The sequence below is a fragment of the Lygodium microphyllum genome, chromosome 10, assembly GCF_053477565.2.
Source record: "Lygodium microphyllum isolate KBCC chromosome 10, Lygodium_microphyllum_v1.1.10, whole genome shotgun sequence".
Lineage (NCBI taxonomy): Eukaryota > Viridiplantae > Streptophyta > Polypodiopsida > Schizaeales > Lygodiaceae > Lygodium > Lygodium microphyllum.
Window position 1 is genome coordinate 96744759 of NC_141144.1, and position 17739 is coordinate 96762497.

Genomic DNA, 17739 nt, shown 5'->3' on the forward strand with positions numbered 1-17739 from the left:
AGAGAGAGAGGGGGGAGAGAAAGTGAGAGAGGAGGTAGAAATAGAAGGAGGAGAGAGAAGAATGGAGGGAGGAAGGGACGGAGAGAGAGAGAGAGAGAGATAGAGAAACAAAGTGAGAGAGGAGGAAAGAAAACAATAGATGATGGGAGAGAAAGTGAGAGAGGAGGTAGAAATAGGAGGAGAGAGAAGAATGGAGGGAGGAAGGGACGGAGAGAGAGAGAGAGAGATAGAGAAGCAAAGTGAGAGAGGAGGAAAGAAAACAATAGATGATGCTTGAGTCTCATGACGATGTGCGACTAGTGTTACAAAAGCTTAGCATAGACTACAACAGCATTCACATATGTATCAATGATTGTGTACTATTTCAAGGAGACTACAAGACTATTGGGAAATGCTTGAAGTGTGATGCTCATAGGTATTGAAGAGACCTACCAGGATAAATCGTTTCTCAAAAGATTCTCACATACTTTTTATTTATATTGCACATATGTCATATTATTGCCCATGGATGCCAGGTCATCTGATCCGTTGAGAGAGGAGGCCTCTATACAATTATACAATGGGTGATGGGTATGTCATTTAAAGATGCTACTTATGCTCCTAAGTGTACAAGCAAAGTTTAGATGGAGCAATGCGAGTGTGACCGAGTTTTTCAAGTACATACTATGCTCCTTTGTCTTTAAATCCATTATAATAATAGTTTTAACTTTTTTCAAAGGTGTTCGACTATTTTTCTAGCCTACTAAAATATAACATAGTGTCACCTAAAGACATGATGCCCGATTTAAAATATGATCCTTGAGGAGTCACTTCCAAGTAAAATGTGATGGTTCTCAATCTTATATGAGTTGCCATATTGGATGCACTTACAAATCCACCATTTCTTGGATCGCCTGTACATTTTCAAGAATGTGAGCAACTTATTATGGACCATATCAAAGGAAAGAGAGACATTATAGGGGATGGATGGTTTTGAATGAGGTAGACAAGATGGAGGCATTATGGTCACGCTTGAGCTTTCATGATCGTATGAAGCTACCTCTTGCTTCTTGGTCCATGTCTAGTAAAAAAGAGTGCATGGTCAACCAAATTATTAGGTTTATCCACAAGTATGATACATTCTCTCAAGGATACTTTTTCTAAAGATGACCAATTAACCGGACTAAAATCCTATGATTGGCATAAGATATGCCAGGTTTTTCTTGGCCTTGATAGTGAGAACAATCAATATTTCACTATTTTTTGTTGACTCCATATTTGTAATGCTTTAAATTTTTGGCAGTTCATAGTAACAATCGCAATTTCAAGATGTCTCACTCTAGAGATATGTTTGACAATTTATAAGTTGTTGAATGAACGGATCTCACAGAAGGAGATTAAGACATTCTCTATTGAATTCACACTGTGAGGAGAAATGGAGAGACTATATCTATTTGAGAAGTACCTATCCATGAGCATACTCATGATACAAACTCACCTTCTAGTATATCTCCTGGAGTTGATGCTCTAGACATTCCATGGAGGGAGGCTAAGAGATGCCTCACTCAACTGGCGGAGAGAGTGGCTATGATGGATGTCTAGGAGAACAACAAACTTCCTCTCCTCATCATTCTAGGATGATTCTAGGGGGTGTTCCAGATATATAGATGTTTTGAATCCACAACCAATTGCTACTTCTTGCTCTCATACTGGTATAGAAAAGGTAGCTTAGATAGTTCTTTGGAGATATCAATGTAATGTTTCCATCTCCTCAATTGAGTGGACCCTTATCATCTCCAGAGTTTGCTATAATGTCTACTCTCTTGACTCTAGGTTTCACTCAACCATTTGCAAGTCACATCCCTATGGGTGCTACTCTAAGAGATATCGCCCCCACTATAGGTATACTAGATGGAAAGGGGTCGCTTGGCTATGCCCAAAAGTGTAGTCATCATAGGTGCGAGAGGGCACATCTTAGACATATCCCACTAGTGTATGGATACCTAATGGATGAGAAAATAGGTGCCATGCTCAAGAATGATGAGGATAGGAGGGTGATGGTATGCATGAGAGAGTTGTGTTAGCTCGTATTTACACGCAAAGTTCTAGACCACTAGAAAAATATACTAGAAGGAAGAAAGGACTATATGGTAGTATCCTTGTACAAGAAATTTCGGTATATATAGGTAGACTGGTTTTCTCTAAGATGGATGATGGACTGTATGTATACATACATGTCACATATATTATTAAATGTGCATAAGGCAATCAAGGGTGGTGCTCCAAAGCCTAAGTGATTGGACATAGAGGATTGGTAGAGAGTCAAGGAGGAGGTCACACACTCTCTAGGATGATGGCAAAAACAGCAAGAGACAGTGAGGGCACACCATGATTGCAGGTAGGGATTGTGCATCATCTGGGGAGTGGCAGACATAGAGCTTATTTGGAGAATTTTGTAACATTTATTTTGGTTTTATTCACTTTCTTATTTGGTATACTACTTGTAATAATAACGTTGTTTCTAACAATGCTACTTTGTTTTCCTTACAACACTCTATCACAATCCATGATCCTACAAGTTTGGAGGCTCAGTATGTAGAGAAAGACAGTCTCACTGTGCTAATTGATTGATTATATGTGCACTGTTGTCCAGTAAATCATGCATATTTCTTATTTTTAGTTTCCTATTTGTGATAGATTATGTATTGTGAATTAATATTTGATTGTTTATATTGTAGAGTCTATTTAATGCTCCATTGCGTCAAAAGGAGCTCTTGGATGGTGAGGAGCTATAGTAGCTGCTTGGATTCATGGAGCACACATCCTTTTCTTTTTTGGCCCTATTATCCATGAATGCTCTTTCTATATAGCTTTATATTTCTCATCCTTTTTATGGATTCATACTTTTTGATATTTAAAGATACATTTCTCTATTGTTTTTGGACTCTCCTCTCTATCATTTCATGTAGTTCTATGAGATATCATCATCAATATTGTAGTTATTTGAATATTGGTTCAATGACTCTTTCTTTCCAACATCTCATGATGCATGTGTTTTGATGAAAATTGTGTACTCAATTTATAAATGTTTTATGAACACATATTCAAGATCTAAACCTCATACCAACCCATAAGGGATAGAGCATGATAATACAAGGTTTTGACTATAAATGCAAGTATATTAGGTCTAAAACCATGTTATGCCTTCTACAATTGCATCCCAACACCATTAATTAGTCCTCCAAAATTCCTCCAATATTCAACACATGGTTAGTAGTAGCAAGAGTTCTTTCTCCTATCATCCCCCCTTTCCCATGGACCTATGACCTTCAACATCCAACTTTCCAAGCTTCATAGGGGGCATAAACATTGCCATGGTTTCTCTACAAAAATATAATAAAACATTAGGAACACAATTTAGCCCATAAAACCATCTCATTTGGGACAATAGACGAAGGTTTTCTCTAGTGCACTTCTTTGTAAGTCTCCTATGTAGGAGCTCATTTATGTCCTTTATTTAGGACATCAAACTCCTAAATTAGTGAATGTGGCTCTACATTGGTGAGCTTAACTTCACACTTTCAAACTTCTATGAATTCTTGCTTTAAGAAGTCTCATCCATGTCCTCTATAACCAGTCCTCAATACATGTCATTCATACCTAAAATAAAAAACCTCAATTCATACATATGTGTAGTTGCATCTTGAAGGCAAAACAATTAATATTAGTGGCCTATCCCTATAATTCTAACTGTTTCCAACTTGAAAAACTAGTTTACTTCACAACCTTTTTTATGGGCCAAATCTTCTAAACAAAGAAAAATGTGAGTTGTAAAGACGTGTTGTAGCATGTCCACTAGTATCATCCAGGACATGTCTTAGCAGTCCATCGGAAAGGATGTCTAGAAAGCTTCGCCCGGCACTCCCATGGAATGTTACGGGTTTTGCAATCTAGGGCTTCCCGCGTCTGCCACGTAGCGAAAGTATTCTAGCCGTTCCCACTTAGGATCGACCGGAATTAGGGTTTTCCTGATTGGTCATTACTTAACAGCAACTAGCGTCGGACCCAAGCGAACTACTTTACGCAAAAACGCCAGGTCCGAAGCGGATTCACGCTGCACTTGGTTCAAGGAGAATGGGAAATGAGAGGGATGCAAAGCTCAACCTCTCTGCCATAAGGCATAGTCCCATTCCGTTCCCCTAAAACAGCACAAATCGGGTAAGACATAACTCTAGGTCATCTCTTTCGTTGTTCGTGTCCTTTGACGATCATCCCACTGTTCTTCGAGATTTGAGAAAAGTTCTCGGCCAACCGGGACCACCCAACCGTAGACGGACCCATGGCCCATCCTTCGCACTTTCCTCGGTTTGTTTTAGTTAGGTAATTATCTAACACGTTAGTTGGACATGTAACAATCAGCTTCTTTAATTAAACCATTAAGCACTGGTTCCTTCATGTAATCTTATCACGTGACATAGAAAAACAATACTAAACAAGTTCTTTATTAACATATCATCATATTTATCTTTGAAATACAAGGAGATCCGCTCGTAGGCTTGTCCATAATCCACCCGAAGGCTATCCAGTAATCCACAGGGATCACTATTCCAAGCTTTCGCCCGTAGACTAGTATGCGGGCCTTGAGATCCAATCCCGAGTCACGTTAGCCTCTTGTGCAGGACCTGGAAGGCGAGGGATTTACGGCCAAAACCCCCTCTGGCACCCAAGCATCCTCCTGCTTCAAGTAGAGCTCAACGGAGAGACCTCTCGTGGTGGGTTCAGTCTACGTTCTTGGCGCAGTCAACAACCCCCTTGGTTAGGGTCAGGCAGGCAGTCAGGGGTAACTGAAACTGCCTCTCCCTTCAGGCCTTCAACCTGAAGTATAGATATTCATTTAATTTGTAATTCATAAATCAAACAGTGCTCTAAAATCTCTAGCAAGCACAAACATTTCCATTAATCGATCTTGTTGTTGGCAAACTGCTAAGGAAGGGGTCTTTCCTTTTGAATGCATCTAGCACTCGATCTGGGGTACCTTGCAACTTGGCAAGATCCCTTATATTTTGGGTTAGGGCGTACCCTATTAACCCAACTTGGTCAACCCTAAAGTTCATTGGATACTTTAGTTTCCGGTTTTTAACCTTCCTTACTTAGAAGGATATCAAAGAATACATCCTTTTGCAAGATAACTTGCGTAAGGATCCGCCATCCTTGTTGAGGGTATTTAACCTTTCTTCTTGTGAATCAATCACAAGACCATATGACTTCATACTTGCTGTGCAAGTCCTGCATCGTAATATGCGATGAAACAATCCGTTTCAGTTTCTTTAAGACCTAGGGTCTCCTTTTATTATTTTCTTTAAGAACCTCAGGGACAAACCCTAGTTCTTTTACGTTTACAATTTATTGACCCTACAATCAGGGAAGGTGGGCAAGTATTTAAGGTATAAATGTTTCTTGGATTTTAAATCATTCCCAATGCATATTTCGCAGCATAGGTATTTCTAAGTTTGTAGTAATTCAGTTAACTTTTAGAAGGTAATATCGAGATCACCTCGGCACGATTTATTATCTATGTGACAATTGATTTTTCAGTCCTATATTTTATTGCTTTGAGGTTATGTAAATTCAATTAATCTTCCTTTTTCCTTGCGAACAAAACTCATGCCAAATAAACAATCTTTTCCTTGCTAAGATATGTAGTTAGCAATGATAACTTCCTAGAGTTAAGCAACGTAAGAAACCTTTCATGAATTTCACATTCTGTGATGATTCATTGTAAAAATAATAGGGGTTAATGGTGCAATATGCAGTTTTTATACCTTCAAGATTTAACCGAAATATAATACTATAGTGGATAGATAATCTTGCTTGTAATTCGTTTCAATGCATAATGCTATTTGAAGGAAAACTATGTTTTATACTTTATCCATTTTTGCATGTTCAATTCAACTAAATTCCTTCATCATAAATAACTAGGACAAAATATATCTTGTCCCTAACACTTCATCTTGCATGATTCAATTAAAACCAATATAAAACCAAGAAGGAAAAACTTGGTTTTGGGGTGAGATATCCACATGGATACCGAGAGATGACCCTCCCATACCTACTCCTTGGACTTCCTTAGGTGGCATCGCAATTGTAATCCTTCGAACGTGAAGGTAGCTTTACACTCCTTTTCGGAATTCCACCGTCGCTTCAATACTCTTCTTCTCTCTTTCAAGGCAAGGAGTCGTTAAGGGATTGACCACGAGAAGGGGGTAATAAGACCTTTAAGGTCTTAGCTTCTTCGGGAGGGAAAAGTTTACAAAGTCTAAAAAGGCCCTATAGGGTATATACACGGTAAAAAGGGTGTGTGTGAGTGTGGTTTCGCAAACATATGAAGGGCCTTGAAAGGGTATATTAAAAAAAGGGGTTCTTGATGGGATTTCTGGACACACGGGGGTAAGTTCCAAACCAAGGGGAAAGGTAAAGGGTGAAAGGGCTTATGGCACGGGGGAAAAAGGTGATAATGGTTCCAAGGGAATGGGAACGGGATTTAAGCACAGGTATAAATGGGGATTTTTTTAAAGGTCAAACACGGGGGTGAGAGGGGGGAATTTTTAACACCAGGGGGTAAAAGGTGTGTAAAAAGAAGGGCACGGGGGGGAGGGGGGTCCATCCATGGGAAGGGGACTTAAGGGTTTAAAACCCAAGGTGAAAGGGTAAGAGGGGATAAAACCGGGAGGGGGGAAGAAAAGGATTTAAATAGGCCCGCATGAAAGGGGGCTTATTAGGGCCTTTGGAAGCTTCCCCAAAAAGCTTCCAAAGCTTCTGAAGACCTCTGTGGAGCCACGTGGAGAGAACCCAAGGCAATTCAACCAGCAGTAGTGGCAATGCGTTGAATGGTTGGCGGTAGGCGGCTCCTCCTCAACAGCAGCTCAGGGCGGCGCCTTCATGCTCTACGGCGAATGATGTCATTCTCTCTCCCTCCCTCACGGGCAAATAGACTGCATTTTGGCGTCAAGCGACAGCAGCATTATTTTCATCTTCAGTCCTTTCCTTCTCCTTTCCTAGAGTTTACGGTCCTCCCTCAATTATATAGGGGAGGGGAGGGAATTGTCCCTCTCCTATGTGTCCCTATGCATGCCCGTGAAGCCGAGCAAGCTCCAGCGAGGAGCTTGCTGGCTCCTCTATCCCCTTCCCCCCTTCCAGCACGACGCGCCGCCGAGAGAGGGAAAAAATAAATATTTGATTTATATTACACGTGTAAAATATGATCAAAGCCTCCAACTTTGGCTTGTATTAGCTTGGTTAGTAAGCCAAGTTCTCGCTAGTAAGCCAGCTAGATTTGAAGTTGGAAGCTTACCAAACGCTTCTTGTGCTTTTGCAAGTAAACCAATTTAAGTGAACATATTTAATAATAAAATGCTACAACTACTATATCATGTGTATTTATTACTATTTGTGTGTTGCTTCTATTCATCCCCATGCCTTCAAGATGTAATCAAAAGTGATTGAATCAGCCCCAACTTCTATACCTTTTCTCTACTACAATATTTGATCATGTAAGTAGAGGTGATCATATTTGTAGACACTCACCTCTAAAATATGCCTAAAACATCTCAAATCTTCAGTACCATGTCCATGCTTTTCCTATCCAATGATCAAGGCACTCCAAGAGACTATGTTTGGTACTAGAATCTTGTCAAGCACTTCTTTTCCTTTTGGGAGTACACCACACTGGGCATACATATAGAGTTGGGTAGTACCAACATAGATGTCCTTTTTAAGAAACCTTATATTTGATGATATCTATATGCATCGTGCTACCTCAATGGAGGTCCTTTTGTCTACCAAAAATTTAAGAGTGCATGAAGGCTGTGTAGTTTGAACCCCTCCATCTTTCACTTTCAGTAGTTATCTTCTTCTCTACTCCTCTTGCCCCTAAGGAGATTTGAGGTTGCCTTTTTTACTTTTTCTTGAAGTGGGAGACATTCAATTCCTCTATAGTATTAATGCTAAAACTAAATTATAAAGCTTAAATTTTGTGAGGATCTTAGGTATTACCTTATGGATGCGATGTCTAGGACATGGAAACATTACTAAAGGCCATGCTCACACTCTTGCTCCCACTAACCTTGTGTAAACGTTCACCAACATGCAAGTCATTTTCCTAGCCTTCTTTAATCATCTTAGAATGTAGACATTGGTCTATTGCAAGTGCTCTTACAATACCACAAGCTTTGAAGCCATAATTCAAACAACACATAATCAAGATATAGCTTCTTGTTGCATCTACTTGAAGGGTAGCTCTTCGCTTGTTTCTTAAGAGCATATAATAGCACATGCTTCCAAGTAGGAAAGAAATGTAATATAAATAGGCAATAAGTCTTTCAGCTGCATTTGCTATAAGTACTCCAATGCTCTCCCTCCGAAACCATGGTCCAACTTGATTACTATACAGGTTCATGGAGACAATAATTCATGTACTAAACATTAATGTGATCTCAATCGAGATTATGAATGCACCAACGTTTTAAAGGGATCTAAATTAATGCAACATTTTGCAGTTGGTTGGTACAAGTGGGGAAGGCATCAGAGCAAGCTCCCATAGCAATCTAGTGAGCTTTTATAGATTTCCAATACTCCAACAAGGTATCGAGGGATAGTAGATTGAGCTGACATTACTATAAGTTATCTTGATCTATAATATGTAGATGTCGAGACCTATCTAAATGGAGAGGGCTGTCCATCACAATGGTAAAGGAACATGATTTAGGGATGCTATAAGTAGTGTTGCAAGGAGGAGACCATTGATCTACCGGCCACTACAAGCTAATCGTGATGTAGTACTCCTGACCATCCCATTGTATGTCTAGTATTTGATCATCATTCATTGATTCATGTGGAGTTGAGCTACAACTAGAAGGAACCAAATTAAACGGATCATCAACCTACGTTGTCTTAGCATATCCAACGCGATCAGTGTAGTGCAAGAGACAATGCCCTTTGCATAGGGAGGTGGTCAAACACACACATTAATCTTCTACTTGCAAATTTTTTAACCCGCATGCGAGATGGAGAAAATAAAATTCAAAAACATGGAATAATGTGGAAAAAGGCAGCCCAAAAAACGAATAAGAGAGGAAAGGAAAAAAGTGCAAAATGTCAAGTCAAAGCTAAAGGCACATTTTAAAATGCAAAGACGTCACCAAAATTTGGTAAAAGAGCACCAGGCTCCCTCCTATGCAAATAGTAGAATCTAGATGAGCATAGGTAAAGGGATAAGGAAACTAGAAGGGAATAGGGAAAGAGAACCTTGGCAAGATGCTCGATCATGTAAAAAAGGGGATGGGTGCCCAAGGGATTTAGGGTTTGTATATAAACTCAAAAAGTGAATGAGGAGCTCATTCTTTGGTGTGTGGCTAAAGTGGCTCCTTCTTCCTCCCTTCTTCTCTTCTTCTTGCTTGTGTGTGCTTGTGCTTGAGAGATGGATTGTGAGAGTGTGAGTTAGTGAGTGTGTGAGGGTGAAGGACTATGGTGGAGAAGCTCTCCATGTTCTCCTCTCTTCTTTTCTTCTCTTCTCTTCTCTTATCCCATGCACAACTATGGAGGATGAAGCTCAAAGGAGGAGGCTTGAGGGTGCTTGAGCTTACAACTAGGATCCTAGAGCTATCAAAGTGCTTGTGGGAGGAGGCCACTCATTCGGGCATCAAGGTAAGCTCACTACAGTCATGCGATCGGAGGTGCATCGGCTAAGTGAGAGATAGCCATTAGAGCTTGCTTGAAACGCTTGAACAATAAGCAGTCCATGAGTCTTGGTGGTTGAGCATGAACTCTCACAACATTTTAGTTCTGTTGTCGGGGGACCAAGGAATTCAAGCTTGAGCACTTGCACGCTTCAAATCCAATGTTGAAGTAGGGTTTCATCCCCAAATTGGTACTTGATGTAGGTAGGAGATTTTAGAGTTTAATCTTCAATGTAAGTAATTATTTTAGATTTTTATGACTAAGCAAGTATGATAAAGCATTTCACTACTTGAGTTGTGATTTTTGTTGCAGATAGAGTAGGATAGGATTGAGAGATCAAAGTGAATCGTTTTAGGGTTACTGCTATAAACAAGCCCAAAATAGAGAAAAACAGGGTTGAAATCCATTGACAAGGCATGAGCACTAATAACAGGGCAATAATTGGGTGTTGGAATGAAGGTTTAAGACCCAAGGAAGGGGTGGTGAAGGCTCATTTTTAGCTTCAGTAGTGAGAGAGTGAGAGTGAGAGTGAGTGAGAGTGAGTGAGAGATACCTAGGGCCTTTGATGGATCGATCAGCTTGTGTGTGATTTTTTCTACCGTTTCATGTATATATGAACCTTGCCCCTTGTGCATGTGTATGTGACTTTATGTGCATTAAATTGGTAGCACGAATTGAAATTGTATCATCGTTGTTGTTGCACCATCGGAATCCAACCAAGTCGTCAGAGTCTGCTGATCCCTAGAATAATCAGACTCGGATATTCGATTAGTGTGGATTATCGAATGGTCTGATTTTGACAACCGAATGCTTGGAAACTACTCAAACCATCCGATCGGATGCAAATCGAGAATTGGATTCTGGCCCTCATGACCCATCCAATTGGACACATATAGTAGAAGAAAAAGAGGGCATTAGAGACATGGCAAAAATTGACAGGTGTCGCTTAACTGATGCCAAAGCGTCGCTTATGCAAAGCCCATTTTTTAAAATTTAAATTTTGGTGCGTGTTGCTTTCAAAGTGTCATATTTATGTCGCAAATGAAGTCGCTGAAGTGACGCATAATTGTGACGTGTTAAGAATCATTTGCAATATGGATGCCATTGATTAAGCGACGACGTCGCTTAAGCAATACTCTGTAAATTTAAATTTCTTCACGGGCGGCCGATGTCATTTCCCAGCCCGTGAGAGAGAGAGGGAGAGAGAGTGAACATGTATTGAGAGAGAGAGAGAGAGAGAGAGAAAGCCCTCGCCCTACCCTCTTCCCCCTCCCCCACACACACATACTCACACACATACCCACCCACATACTCTTTCCTGTGCCTCCCCCCTCCACCCCACACACACACACATACATTGAGAGAGTGAGAGAGGGGTACTCTCCCCTCCCCTTCCCCCCCCCCACACACACATTGAGAGAGAGAGAGAGAGACATCTTCTTGCTACGGCCACATCCTGCGTCCGACGAGCATCACCTCGAATACATCGAGAAGTCACCTAACGAGCACCTCATAGACATTCCAAGTAAGTGTCTTCTCACAAGAACATTGCAACATACTATGGTCGAATAGCCTAGGACCCATCACCACATACCAATTAAAGAGAAAGAGAGAGACTGAGAGACTAAGACTGAGACTGAGACTGAGACTGAGACTGAGAGAGAAGAGATGAGATGAGTTAAGATAAGATCTATTAACATCTTTGAAAGGCTAGAATGGCCTATGAGACCATAACCAATACAACTGTTATCATAAAATCTCATCGGAGAGTAAGAGATGGAGATAAATGTGTAGGTCTACATGGTGGATTGGGATGAGAGGTATGAGAAGTATAGAGAACTGAAAAAGCTGAAAAAAAGTTGAAAAAACTAGGTTTACAAAAATTAAAAGAGTGTAAAGTATCTCCTCCTCAGTCTATGGAAGACACCAAGAGTTTGCAAGAAGCTACCTCTGACTGTGTCAACGTGCCAATCTACATATGTGATGAGCAATCATGATGTGAATGTGATGCATATGGATATGCCTATATCACTGAGTAGGTACTCTGGGTGTTGTGCTCTATGTAATATTGTAGCTCTGTCAACTCTAATGATGCCTGATGATGTCCCTTGATGACGCCTATCAGTAGGAGATGTAGTGTTTGTGGTGACAGCAGATAGGGGGTTAGCTACACTGAAAAAGTTTGTAATTGCTCTTTGGGGGGTGGATGAGGGTGGGGTCACCTCCTATCTCGTAACAATACTACTCCACATCATTTGAGCTCCAATAAGAAAAGATCGGTCCTCATAGTCCATCACCCATCTTAGTGGGCCAAAGCCCTCCTAAAAGAGGCAATGATAGCAGCCTTGGATATCATAGTATACAGTACATCTACAGATGTAGTGGTCCTACATTTTTGGCTCCCGTCCACAAAATTGGCTCATCCTCTCATTAGCTGTTGCAATATGGCTCCATTGACTTATCTCAATTGACAGGCAGCTGATGCGATGAGGTGCGGATCTAACCAATAGCAACTCGAAGTCCATGGGAGACTTGAGCATCCATGTATCTTGGCCTCGCTATGAAACCATCATGAGAGAGTTGCAAGAAGTGGCATTGGTATTGTGCCTTTTTTGTGCCTAATGGAAAAGGGGGCTTGGACCAAGTCCTTCCAGTCTCCACTTTAGTGATATTTGCTCTGATCACACTATTCAACTCTGCACGACTGAGGCTCAAAGTAGGGCAATCAAGGCTGTAATCGAACGATGGAAATCTATATGTACTCATGCCATGTAAGTTCAGCCACGTGCTCATATGTGCATACCAACACTCTCTATCTCCCTCTGTTGCAAGATGTCTTGAAGAATATAGGGCTAGTCTAAGGTATCAATCTTTAGGGAGCTACCATATCCTCTGGAGGAAAGTAATTGCTTGAAATAATGCCTCAACTACCATGGGTGTGGCACCCAATGCTGCTCGGACGATCTCTTGTGGTACCGAGGCTTTTTTCCTTATCATACGTGGAGCATACATGCTATCATCATGACCAAGAGTCTTTCCATACATTCCCAACCAGCATAATGTTATGCTTCCCATCCATCACAATCCATAAGTGGCATCTCTCTAGTATGATAAAGGCTTGGACCCCAAATGGCTGCCCCATAGAGTAGTGTGGGAAAAACTAAAGTGTCAAAAAGCCACAATTTGGTACAAGGCTCTTGAAATTGTATGTGTGCATGCTGTCGCTCTAGGATACCCAAACGTGCATACACCCATGAAAGCCTAGCCTCTGAAGTTTCCTTCCATGAAAATTGTGGCCCTTTGAAAGTGACCCCAAGGTATACATATTGTCTAACCATTTCCATAGGCTGTCCATCATACATAAAGTGATGCTCTGAATGTGTCACCCAAGGTGTTGAGGTGTTAAAGACCATAATTTTAGTCTTTCCAAAATTAACCTTGAAACCTTTATATTCACAGAACACATGCAATGAATCTAGATGTCATTGTAGTCCCTTGGGTGAATTTGAGATGAGCACCATATTGTTTGCATATAACAAAATTGATATCAGTACCCTAGCATGGCTCTCATACCACCGCACCTTTGTATGTAATAAAAAATATCATCAATGTACAGTACAAAGAGCAAAGGAGAGAGGGGACAGTCTTTCTTTACATGAATGGTGCTAGACACTGAGTATGTTCTACCTCCATGCACTCCTACTCTCCATGTTACAGTTTCATACAATGCATATATGCACACCTACATATCCTCTGGGACCCCAGTGGCTCGCAACCTTTTCATGAGTCTTAGACGTGGTGCAATATCAAAAGCCTTGCAAAAATACACAAAGAAATAATAGATTTTTTGTCTCTGTGATCATCCCTCCTCAATCAAGGCCCTTATTGTGAATATATGGTCTAGCGTGTTGTATCTCGACAGAAGCTAGCTTATCCTATAGAGAGTATTTTCTTTGTTTCAGCCCACCAACTCAATTCATGTTCCACAATAGGTCTTTGCTAGCATATGGCCAATCATAATAGTATGGTAGTTGTTAGTGACCGATGGATCTCCACTCTTAAAAATTGGCACTATTGTGTGGGCACAACAACTTACTAGAAACCCCTCACATATGGCTCTATTGAAGAGATTCACAAAGATAGGGGCCAATGCATAACATGCATGTGCAAAATGATTTGCCGCCACAAGACCATCTTGATCATGTGCTCTCCCATTTTTCAACCTCCAAATGGCATATCTTACCATCTTTTATGTAAAGAAACCACATTGTGTTGGCCTAGAGTTTGATGTATAGGGTATGTGCTCTTGTGATGAAACATCATAGAGTGCCCTAGCATGTTCATGCCATACCATAGGTGATGTGAACTAAATTGGGGATTGTCTCCCATGAGATTTCCTCCATGCCTTCTTGTTGTCTTTGCTAAAAAAGAGTTGATACATCTCTGTTGACTTTAGTTTGACTAAATAATCTCTCTTCTTTTTCTACACAAGACAACGAAATATATTCCTTGCATGTTTGTCTATGCATGTCTCTAGTGTAATATCCCTATGTAGGTAGGTCCTAGTCTGTTGTCTGCACTCATCATCATACTAAGCATTTTGAGGGGAACTACACCTATATATTGCTATAGATCCCATCTTACATGGCAATGCCTCTGAAGCTGCATCATGTAAAACCTTCACTAGAGATCTAGTGACATCAGTGGTTCATGTTGGTCTAGTTGGCTTAAGCCATCTCGTACTGCATCACTATAAATATGTGATGTTTGCTCTAGAAATTCATAATGTGGGAATGTGTGTAGTTGTGTGCATGTTTCTTTTCTCTGAACACATGTTAGAGTAAATTTTAGGATAGCATGGTTGGCTACTATACCAATCGTCTTATAAGATATCTCAAAATGCTTAATTTCAAGGATTAACAATGCTGGCAAGCCCATTGCATAGTCCACAATGCTGGCCCCTTTTTTGCTATTTCAACAAGTGAAATTGGACAACAACGAGATGCGGACCAAAAAAAGTAAGAGTTACCTTGATGAAATTATGTCAATCATGTGTTTTCAAGTTGGAAAGACTCACTCATCCACAATAAATATGTTTTACATTGATTCACTATATCCTATGGGTTTTTGAATAGACCATATTTACTGATTGATCATTGAAATATCTGTGGGGGTTAACACCCATGGTGCATGTGCATACTCTTTCTTCCTATCTCTTCATTGACTTGAGGCCATAGAGCACGCTTGCAATTTTTCTCCTTTAAGTCGTTTCTAGCTTGCTCCACGTCCTTGAAACCTATGAGATGTCTCCATAAAGAGTGTCCTAAATTTTTAAATATATGCATAGGATCAAGAAGATGAAAAATCTTCATATCCTTCCAATACTCTAGACAAAACCATATAGAGATAGAGAGAGCTAGAGAACTTTGTCCTCAACTGCATTCATCGTCTTCATTTCTTGCAAGCTCTGACTGTGGATTGATGATAGGTCCTTCCATCCACTTTTTGTACCAATCTATAGACACCATCGGTAAAACATTTAGCATGAGCATGAAATATTAAATTGAAATGAAAATACTTCTGCATGTGCAACTGAAATCACAATCAAATACCTAAACAAAATCCATAGCCAGGAAAGTCGTGTATAGTCCATGCTAGAATTCCATGAACTTGAAACCTTTTTTTGTCATCTTGTTTTGACACATCAAGCACATCGATGCCTCTCCATAGCTCTAGGAGATCATCAATAAGAGGAGCCAAATAAACGTTAAGGTCTTTGAATTGATGTTTTCCTCAGATTATGAGGGAGAAATTAGGTGTTCTTTCTTAAAACAAATAAATGGTGACAAGTTGTAGTTCACAAGAACTACTGGCCAAGTGGACCATTTACTTGAACACATGGAGAAAGGATTCACACCATCCAATCCAACATCCTTCTTAATGTGTCACAACTCTTGTTCAAATTCTGGCCACTTTGCATTGATATGCTTGAAGGCAAGACAGATTGAGGGAATTCACATAATCCCATCTATACTTACGTTCTTTGCTCCCCAATCCATAAGTCTTGCTAACTTTGGGGTCCGACATATATGTTGTATACCAAGAGCCAATGGAAAATGTTGAAGCACCTTGCGAGGAATCTTTCCACTTGCATCTTTGTAACGTGATGTTTCACATTTTGGGCATCTCTCCTCATTATCGTATTCACCTCTGTATAAAATACAATTTTTGGGACATGTATGAATTGTGTTGTAGTCCAATCCAAGCTTGGCGATCATCTTCTTTGCCTCATCTCTTAACATAGGACGGACATTGTTTATAGGTAAAAACTTTTGTGACAGTAGCCTGCAGCATTGCAAGCACACATAACTCTTAGATTTTTCTTTATAATAACGCACTCAACATTTACATGAGAAAAGTAGCTTACTTTAATAGTGTTGAAATGGATGTGTTACTCCAAGCATAACGAGTTTGAAGGTTCAAGATAAGTAAAGTTGAACTTAATCATGACAATTTTGAGCCATCCTAGATTTGCTGAAGTGCTTCAGCTCTAAGAAAGCTTTCATTCTCACCTACTTCACCTTCTTCATACCAATTATTAATAAACTCATCTATGCCATCATCGTTGTTGAAGTCTTCATGCGCTTTTCCAAAATCAATGTCATAAAGTTTCTTCAAATTGTCATAACTTTTCGGATCAATCTTGTGAAGGATCGCATGTACTCATTTGGCATTCGAGAGGTGCCATGAGAGGGTAGACGCACATAATTCTCTATATCATAAGTTGGAACCTTTCACATCATTCTCTATATTCATCATTAAGGAGACAATCTAATTAAACAAGGATCTCGTTATTATCAAATATACATGTAAAGATTGAGGAAGCTGGAAAAAACAAAGAACACAATTCATGCTTCCATATATAGAGAGTTAAACGAGTATACTTTTTTTTTGCAAATAAAGTGTAGCTGATTATATTACTTTAGAAAAAATTGAATACAACAAAGTGCTCATGCTTGATAGACTAGCTTTTGCATCCAAGGAAAAGTGATGTTGTATTCATGCATCTTAGGGAACGAGTATATATAGAAAGGGATGATCCAAGGAAAAGGACCATCCTAAGAGAAGTAAATCATCTAAACTTCAATCCAAAGGTGGAGATGCTCTTGCAAGTCTACGAACACCATTGTTTGCTAGAAATTCATCACCAGCACGCAATGCTCTAATGGCATTGACAAGAATATATCTTGGAACATCTCTACTCATGTATCCTAGTTCATGACCAATTTCACATTCCATAAATGTGCAACTAGTTCTTGCGCTTCTTCCTCGACTGCTATTAATTAGACCTACTATGCTTCCTTGTGTGTATGGTCTCCCATCTACATAAAGTATCTATCCTTGATCATGAGTGATGCCTCTATCTAAAAGAGAGGATGCATTGAGACACATAGCATAAGTGCTCATGCTCAAATTATACCACACTAGTTGGTGCCATGGACTCCATCCCTATATGGGTCCGCAAAAGCACATAAGTGTCACCTCTGAACTGGGTGGAACTTGTAGGTCTTATACAATGAAGAGGCCACGTCCTCCATCTGGAATACTAGAAGGAGTTATCATGTACCGAGTGTCGCAAAAGCTAAAAGTCTCTCCATCTCTAGGAAGTGATCCTCCTTGCCATCCTCCATAGAGCCTATGATTGTACGCCTGCACAAGAGATCGTAGATGACTAGGCAATGCATAATTGCAAGATGTCTTGCTCTTAAGGCAAAGAGGTAGGGGATGTCGTCACAAGATATCAAGCTAGAGTGCATCTGTTGGATTGCCTAACCAAGCCGTGTACAAGAATGTTGAGCATCTCAGCCATAGATGTCATCTTCACCATCAATGAAGTTGCATATCCCTACATGTATAATGTGATGATTACTAATATGTACCTTCAAAAAAATCAAAATAATGTAAATAGGATGTAAAGAACACTAACCATTGGCCGATGTTGTTGTGTTGGCACTGGTGCATGAA